Source organism: Rattus norvegicus, chromosome 2, assembly GCF_021556685.1.
Source record: "Rattus norvegicus strain SHRSP/BbbUtx chromosome 2, alternate assembly SHRSP_T2T, whole genome shotgun sequence".
NCBI lineage: Eukaryota > Metazoa > Chordata > Mammalia > Rodentia > Muridae > Rattus > Rattus norvegicus.
The window spans coordinates 30,015,153-30,023,470 of record NC_141535.1 but is presented as its reverse complement, the minus strand read 5'-3'; the positions used below and the strand labels follow the sequence as shown (position 1 = coordinate 30,023,470).

Here is an 8,318-nt window from a genome sequence, read left to right as displayed (position 1 = left end):
ACTCACTCTCTCTCTCTCTCTCTCTCTCTCTCTCTCTCTCTCTCTCTCTCTCTCTCTCTCTGTGTTCTCAATCCAGCGGATACATTGTATCTTTGTTTTTAATCCTGAGGGTCTGGGAGTTGCGTCTTATATTCAGCTGTGCAGGTGTATCCATCAGGGATCTGATTTGTCTGACCAACCACTTCCTTCATGTGAGGGTCTGGCAGGGGCTGGACTCTGCATCCCCAGAGAGGTTCCCACACACTCCTGGATGCCAGCGGAGGCTGCAGTTCCTTCTGTCAGGGCCTTCACACTGTATTATGTGGCAACACAAGTACATTTAGTGTTTTGACATGGCTTCTAAGATGTGCATGTATAAATTAAATCTGTAGAAGATTCAACAATCTAAGAATACTGGCGATCCCATGCGTTCCAAATAAGGGATCCTTAAGTCGTGTCTTCATTTATAGATGAGGTAATAAGATTCAGAAAGACGAAGAAACACAATGCGCTCTAAGCCTTACAGAGTGGCAATGTAAGCCCTCCTCTGTCTGGTCCTGAAGCTGCTATTCAAAGGTTGCCAGGCCCCTCTCTGAGCCCCTTCCTGGGCTTTCACTTTAGGAAGGGAATTAGGAAGAACTACTGGTCTTGGAGGCTGTCTGGCTTCTCTGCATGAGGGTTTCCAAATGACCTAGAAAAGCAGGTCTGGTTAGGGCAGATAAGTCCAGTCAGAGGCCATCCATCTCAACCAATCCTCCTCACTTCCTTCCTCACATCCTCCCTAACTCTGAGACCATTTCCGTCCCTGACATGGAGCTGTACAGTGAAGCTGTCTGTTCAACCAGGAGAACCAGTCACCTTTACGGTCCTCTGGTGGCCATTGCCTGAGCGTAGACGTTGCCTTTGACAGTGGAGATGTTGAGGCTGCATAGCTACACAGCTATTAAAATTCGCCACGATAGAAAAGAATTTGAAACAGCTAAGACATTGAGAGGGAGAAGCACCAACTGGTATGGCTATTCTCAAAAGATGTCTGTGTGCTTTTTCCCTGGAACGTGTGAGGTCTGTCTTAGGGGGCAAGGAGACTTTGCAAATGTGATTAAATTAAGGAATTTATGATGTCAAGATTAAGGTAGATTATCTGGAAGTTGGAGTCCAAGAGCTAATGAGGGAGAGAAGCCCCTCGATGCTGAGAAGGGCAAAGAGACAAATGCTGTCCCAGGGATGTTAGCATTCTGTCTAAGCTCCACCCCCACAGTTACCTGGGAAACAGCCAGGTATGCCTGACACTATAAAAGGGGCTGCTGGCCCCCTCCTCACTCTCTGGCTCTCTATTGCTTCCTTGCTCTCCTGTTCTCTCTTCCTCCTTACCCTCTTCCCCCTTTGTCCCTTCTCTCTCAATCCCCCCCCCTCCACGTGCCCATGTCTGGCCTCTACTCCTCTACCTGCCCCCCTCTGCCTTTCTCTGCCCCTACTGCCCTCTTAACTCCCCATCCCCATGACCTGAATAAACTCTATTCTATTCTATACCATCATGTGATTTATTTATTATTTATATGAGCACACTATAGCTGTCTTCAGACACACCAGAAGAGGGCATCGGATCCCATTACAGATGGTTGTGAGCCACCATGTGGTTGCTGGGACTTGAACTCAGGACTTCTGGAGGAACAGTCAGCTCTCTTAACCACTTAGCCATCGTTCCAGCCCAGTGTGTGTACTCTTCCCCACCCTCACGTTTTTCTTTAAAGTTTATTCAATACAACATAATCTCCAACTTGACTGAGGTAGCTGACCACATCCAGGACCGAAGCCCCCTCTAAGCTGGAAGGAATTCGGTTGCTGAGCCAGCCCCAGCCTCAGCTTTCCTGTCAGCTCCAGGGGGCACAGCAGTCCTTCTGTAGGTGTCTCTGTCTGCCTCCCCTCTTGTGAATCTTGCAGGCCGCTCACCCTCTGGACCTTTGGGCTGAGGCCTGCCAGCCTCGGGACGGTTGTGGGGCAGGCAGGGAGGCAGGCACGATGTCCGGAGGTAGGTGCAGGTAATCCCGGAGATACTGGATGCCCTCATTCGTGAGGTACCAGTAGAAATGTCTCCAGGCAAACTGCTCCTTCACGTAGCCTCGAGACTTGAGAGACTGCGTGGCCTTCGTGACATGAAGTTTGGGCGCGTTCTTGTCTGCCAGCTCGGCGTGTTTGGGCACGTGGACATCTTTTTTGGCAACCATCACTCCTTCCTTAAAAAGGAGTTCAGAGATGGCAATCCGGTTCTTCTTAGGCATCAACATCGCGGTAGCTGCAGGGTCCGAGGCAGAGGCTGAAAAGGAAGGGGCGTGCGCGGCACAGCCTTTCTTCTGGGCCATGTGCTCTTAACCGCTGTGCCATCTCTCTATCCCCACTTCCCTTTTTCTTTCTTTCTTTCTTTTTTTTTTTTCTATGCAGTTCTGGTTGGGACTCCCATTAAATGTAGACCAGGCTGGCCTCCACTTCTTTTGTTGTACATGCTCTGCCTCTTGAGTGTGAGGATTAGAGGGAGGGGCCATCCTGCCTTGGTTTACAATATTGTTTTTCAGTAGGAAAAGGAACCTTGACGGATCCACGTCCTTTCAGTGGCACCAAGGCCAGAGGCCCCTGGTGGCTTGTTCCTTACTTTGGGGCATCATAAACACAAATCAGCACAGACCGGCTAATAGACATCCAGTCCTGTTTCTGGCTGGAGAACTAGGTGTAGCTGTAGCCACTGGAGGTTTCCCGTTTCTGGATCAGCTATTATCAACCCGTTTCGGTGCTCCAGGAAATGTCTGAAGGAAGCTGCACTAAAAGCAGGTTTCTCTGCAGTGGTTGTCTACTGCTGGCTGCAACCAAACGACCTTGGCTAGAGAAGGGAGACAAACACTTTGTTTTCAGCTAAACACTTCAGCAACTGCCTTGTTTAAAGACACCAGTGGACTAAGTTCCAGCCAGAAGGATAAGGAATTAATTACCCCTCCCACTGAGGCTGGTGGGAACCCAAAGCAATCATTTCCTGGTAGAAACTCTTACCTCAAAACAAATTCAATCGATGTCTGCCCACTCCTCCCATTCACTGGAAATCTTACAGTACAAAAACTGTTCCAGCCGGGTAAACCAAACGTCCCTGCAGGAGGGCTCCAGTTGTCAGTTTCTGGGAGCCTGGAGGATGCCTGACCCAATAAATCGGATGTGGTCAGAGTACTAGCAGAGGCTTGATCTCCTCTGCACTCTGGGCTGTGTCCTCTGCTCACCCTTTAGGGAAGATGCTTCTTCAATGGCTCAACATTCCAGCTCTTCACTGAGCATTCATGCAATAATTACACCAGAGCTAAATTATAAATGAAGCCTTGCTGCTCCAAGCCTGGAAGATTATCCCAGCGCTTTGCTAATGTCTGTCAAGGTACCGGAGTTTACCGTCCAGTCAGTCAGCGAATTGCCAGCAGGAGTACAGGGAGGTTTTGAAAGAAGATTTAGAATACAGTGGAAGTTACTATCCCCCCCGCAACCCCCAATAGCCACATGCTTCTTCCCTTAGAAAACCTTCAAGGTCAGAAGTTACATAACCAATCTTGGAAGGTTGCCAGTTGATGTAATGATAGGTGGTAGATTACGATTTTATTTTGATAGAAAACCTGTGTGGTTCTAACTTCCTCAATTGAGAAATGTACACACAATAAGCAGTTGGGATCCCAACAATAAACAGTTGGGATCTAAAAACTGAAGTGCATAACGAGCAGTTAAGCAGAAGATACTTGGTAACCAGCAGTTAAGCAGAAGATACAATGGTAACCAGCAGTTTAGCAGACGATACATTGATATGCATCAATGTATACCTGATACATGATAAGGGTGTACATTGTGTCTATGTGAAAATAGTTGCAAAGCCAACTATTGTGGCAAGGATCTGTAATCCAAATTAATCCCACTGGGTGAGAATAAGACCACTATCACATTTTTGAGCCAAATTTGAAACAAGCTTTAATTAAATATTGGCCAAATGATGGGCACTGGGCAGGCCCATTCTGGGGTTCCCAGAAAATGGTCACGAGCCTTCATCCAATGGGGACAGCTGAACAGCCTGATGTATTTCCTGCCTACATACCTCCGGGCTACATATGACCAAGCATATTTAGTGCAGTTGGGTCAACCAAACTTGTTCAGGGAAGAGGAAACCTGTGACTTGTTATCTTCTATGGACAACTGCCTCCAGTCTCTCTGGAGGCATCTGCCCTTGCGTGAGGGGCTTTCAAGTCAGAGACATTTTGTTTTATGGATCTCTTAGGCACAGTAATTAAAACTTAAAACATGACTTTGGCTCTCACACAATATTCTGGAGGTTGAAGTAGGAGTATTATTTGTAAATCAGAGGCCAGCCAGGATTGTGTAGCAAGACTGTTTCTCAAAACATTAGCAAGAAACAAGCAACCATCAGCTGATATGCAATTAAAAAACATCGCCCCCCCCCCAAAACACACAATTATCATGGTCTCTGAGCTTGGCAACTTGCTGTAATATGACTCTCAGGGATACTACATGTTGGATCTTGAACATACCCCCCACCCCCCGCAAAAGTCCACTGGGGGTTATAGGCTATATATCCCCTGTCTACTGTCCAGGTATCACATGTGTGCAGTGCATACGGAGGTCAGAAGACAGTGTTGGGTTCCCTAGAATTAGAGTTAAAGATAGTTGTGAGCTACCGTGTGGATGCTGTGAATTGAACCCAGGTCCCCTGGAAGAGCAGCCAGTGATTTTCACTATCTTTCAAGCCCTCTGCACTTAAACCTTTCAAACAGTGTTAAGATGGTGGGAGACTTTTGAAGTTGGGCTAAATGTATTTTGCATTATGATATGGCCACAGGCCCCCGGGAGTCAGGGAATGGAGTGTGGTTTACAAAATGTCCTCCATGGGCTCATGTGTTTGAACGTTTGTTCACCGTTGGTGGTGCTCTTTGGGGACTTCCGGTGGTGCAGCCTTTCACTGCTGCTGGGCTTTGAGTGTTTAAAGCCATTGGACACTTCCAGGTCACTCTCTGCGTCATGCTTGTGGTTGAGAGTGAGTGCTTGCTGCTCCAGCACCAAGCCTGCTGCTTGCTGTCATGGCTTTCCCTCCACGGTGACCTCTTATCCCTGCAGAACCTATACCAAAACAAACTTGCCCGTAAGCTGTGTTGTGGGAAGATTAAAAAAGCGGTGGAACTGGTTCCCGCGTGTTCTCACTTGGTGTGGAGGCCTCGCACTCCAGCTGTTTCTCTGCCAGCTGCTTTCACACGATGGCCCCTCGGTGGGTAACATCAAAGTTTCAGAAACTTGTAATTTAGCAATTAGATTTATATGTTAAATACTCAATCCACAACACATCCACACAATAAATTCACTGCTAATTAATAAAGATATAAACCGCCCACCTAGACAAAATAAAGTTGACCTAGTCCACCTGGATCTGGATCATCCTGCTCCATCTCGATTTGCCTCACTCCTCCTCCTCCTCCTCCTCTCTCCTTCCTAGACTTTTCCCCCACCTACCCTCCCTTCTCATCCAATGATAGGCTTCACCTTATGCTGGACCCGCCTTGCTGCATGACATCATCCTTCAAAGTTGCTTTTTGGCCATGGTGTTGGAGCACAGCAACAGAGGAAACTGAGACGCATGGCACAGGAGTCCTCATAAAGGAACACAGGTCCTAAGAAACAGTTAAACAGGCCTTTATACTGAACTGGGCTACGAGCAGTAAGTTGGGAAGAAGCCACTGAACCCTGGGAAGGACTAAAAGAGTAACGGTTGTCTGAACAAGGGCTGTACACAGTTCTCTTGGTCTCAATATCTCTTCCTTGGTGATTAAAGTTTTATTTCTTTCCAGAATAGGGTGAGTGACTTTCGAATCAGAATTAAGAAGCAACAAAGTTCCAGATGATTTTCTTGCATCTGTTGTGTTTCAGATGTGTTTAAAAACTTAAGTTGTTGACATGTCAGCATAGAATATTTTCATCATCCACCAGGAGGCTCTCCCAACCACCTGCAGCCCAAAGCGCTCAGGGTGCCAGAGTGCCATGCCTTGGGGTTTCACATTCTGAGCTCAATTCTCCTCCTCCTCCTCTTCTCTTCCTCTTCCTCCTCTTCCTCCTCCTCCTCCTCCTCCTCTTCCTCCTCCTCCTCTTCCTCCTCCTCCTCCTCCTTGTCTTCCTCCTCCTCCTCCTCCTCCTCTTCCTCCTCCTCCTCCTCCTCCTCCTCCTCTTCCTCCTCCTCCTCTTCTTCTTCCTCCTCCTCCTCCTCCTCCTCTTCCTCCTCCTCCTCTTCCTCCTCCTCCTCTTCTTCTTCCTCCTCCTCTTCTTCCTCCTCCTCTTCCTCCTCCTCCTCCTCTTCTTCTTCCTCCTCCTCTTCTTCCTCCTCCTCATTCTCCTCCTCCTCTTCTTCCTCCTCCTCATTCTCTTCCTCCTCCTCTTCCTCCTCCTTCTCCTCTTCTTCCTCCTCCTCCTCCTCCTCTTCTTCCTCCTCCTCCTCTTCCTCCTCCTACTCCTCCTCCTCTTACTCCTCCTCCTCCTCCTCTTCCTCCTCCTCCTCCTCCTCCTCCTCCTCCTCCTCCTCTTCCTCCTCCTCCTCTTCCTCCTCCTCCTCCTCTTCTTCCTCCTCCTCTTCCTCTTCCTCCTCTTACTACTCCTCCTCCTCCTCTTCCTTCTCCTTCTCCTCCTCTTCTTCCTCCTCCTCTTCTTCCTCCTCCTCTTCCTCCTCCTCCTCCTCTTCTTCTTCCTCCTCCTCTTCTTCCTCCTCCTCATTCTCCTCCTCCTCTTCTTCCTCCTCCTCATTCTCTTCCTCCTCCTCTTCCTCCTCCTCCTCCTCTTCCTCCTCCTCCTCCTCCTCTTCTTCCTCCTCCTCCTCTTCCTCCTCCTACTCCTCCTCCTCTTACTCCTCCTCCTCCTCTTCCTCCTCCTCCTCCTCCTCTTCCTCCTCCTCCTCCTCTTCCTCCTCCTCCTCTTCCTCCTCCTCCTCCTCTTCTTCCTCCTCCTCTTCCTCTTCCTCCTCTTACTACTCCTCCTCCTCCTCTTCCTTCTCCTTCTCCTCCTCTTCCTCCTCCTCCTCCTCTTCTTCCTCCTCTTCCTCCTCTTCCTTCTCCTCCTCCTCCTCTTCCTCCTTCTCCTTGAGATTTAGTTTTTATTTTATGTGTAGGAGTGTTTTCTTGCATGGATGTAGGTAGACCATGTGCAGGCCCAGCGGCCAGGGATGGAAGGAGAGGATGTTGAAGCTACAGAGAGTTCTGAGTTGCCATGGGAACTGGACTGGGATCCTTGTAACAGTAGTAAGACGTCTTAACCACAGAGCCATCTCTCCAGACCCAACACTTAAATGTAGTGAGGTCCACTTTCAAACCTTGTGTTATTTTTATACAAATTAAAAATATATAAACTTTAGCCAACCACGGTGGTACATGCTTTTAATCTCCAGCTCTCAGGAGGCAGAGGCGGGCAGATCTCTGTGGGTTTGAGGCCATCCTGGTCTACATAACAAGTCCCAGTGCTCCATAATGAGACCCTATCTCAAAAGTAAATAAGTAAATAACAACAAAAAAGAGAACCCAGAAACTCTAAGCCTTAAAAAAATTAATTTTAGTCACAGGTACTGTATGTTCAGCCCTTTGGGGCAGAGAAAAGAAATATCAAAGGTTAAAAAAACAAAGGTTGAAATGCTTTAAATAATCTTGAAAAAGTTTGAAGGCATATAAAAAAGAATCAACAAACTTAATTTATTTTCAAATAATTGACTGATCTAAAAATATTCCAGAAGATAGAATAAGATCTGGAAGACAAAGACGAGGTCAAAGAGGATGAAAGGAGCTGGGAATCCCAGGGTGCCCCAGACGGGGGCTTTTCAACCCATGAGGGACAGGGAGTTAACTGTAAGTGATGTTTATCGATTGTGATCAGTATTAAAGCAAAGGTAAAATTAAAAAAGCAAAAGGAAGATGAGAATCAGGACGGGACCACACAGAGATGGTCTGAGATTCGTGTCAAGCATTTGAAGGGGGAGCGGTGAGCCGCCATGTGTCAATCAACAGACTTCATGCTCAAAGCTGAGGCCAGACATGCGCCATTGTGAGGGCAGGAAGCTGAAATCACACGGAGGGAACCGTCAGAGAACAGAACAAAGAACCAGTACACAGAGGAACCGCTCCCAGAGGGTGACATTCACCCATTCAAATGGGAAGAAGGTATTACATCTAATCAGAACTTATACTCAGATACCAAATGGGCGTGGCTAATGGGGGGTGGGGTGGGGTAGGGTGGGGTGGTGGTCTGACCCTTGGCCTGCTGCCACGAATACTTCAGAACCTCAT

The 8,318-nt window shown here is 48.0% G+C and overlaps 1 pseudogene; it reads right to left on the bottom strand.

Moving 5' to 3' along the window:
* Positions 1-1,716: 1,716 nt before the first annotated feature.
* Positions 1,717-2,368, bottom strand: LOC148006636 (small ribosomal subunit protein eS10 pseudogene; annotated as a pseudogene).
* Between the last annotated feature and the right edge of the window lie 5,950 nt (positions 2,369-8,318).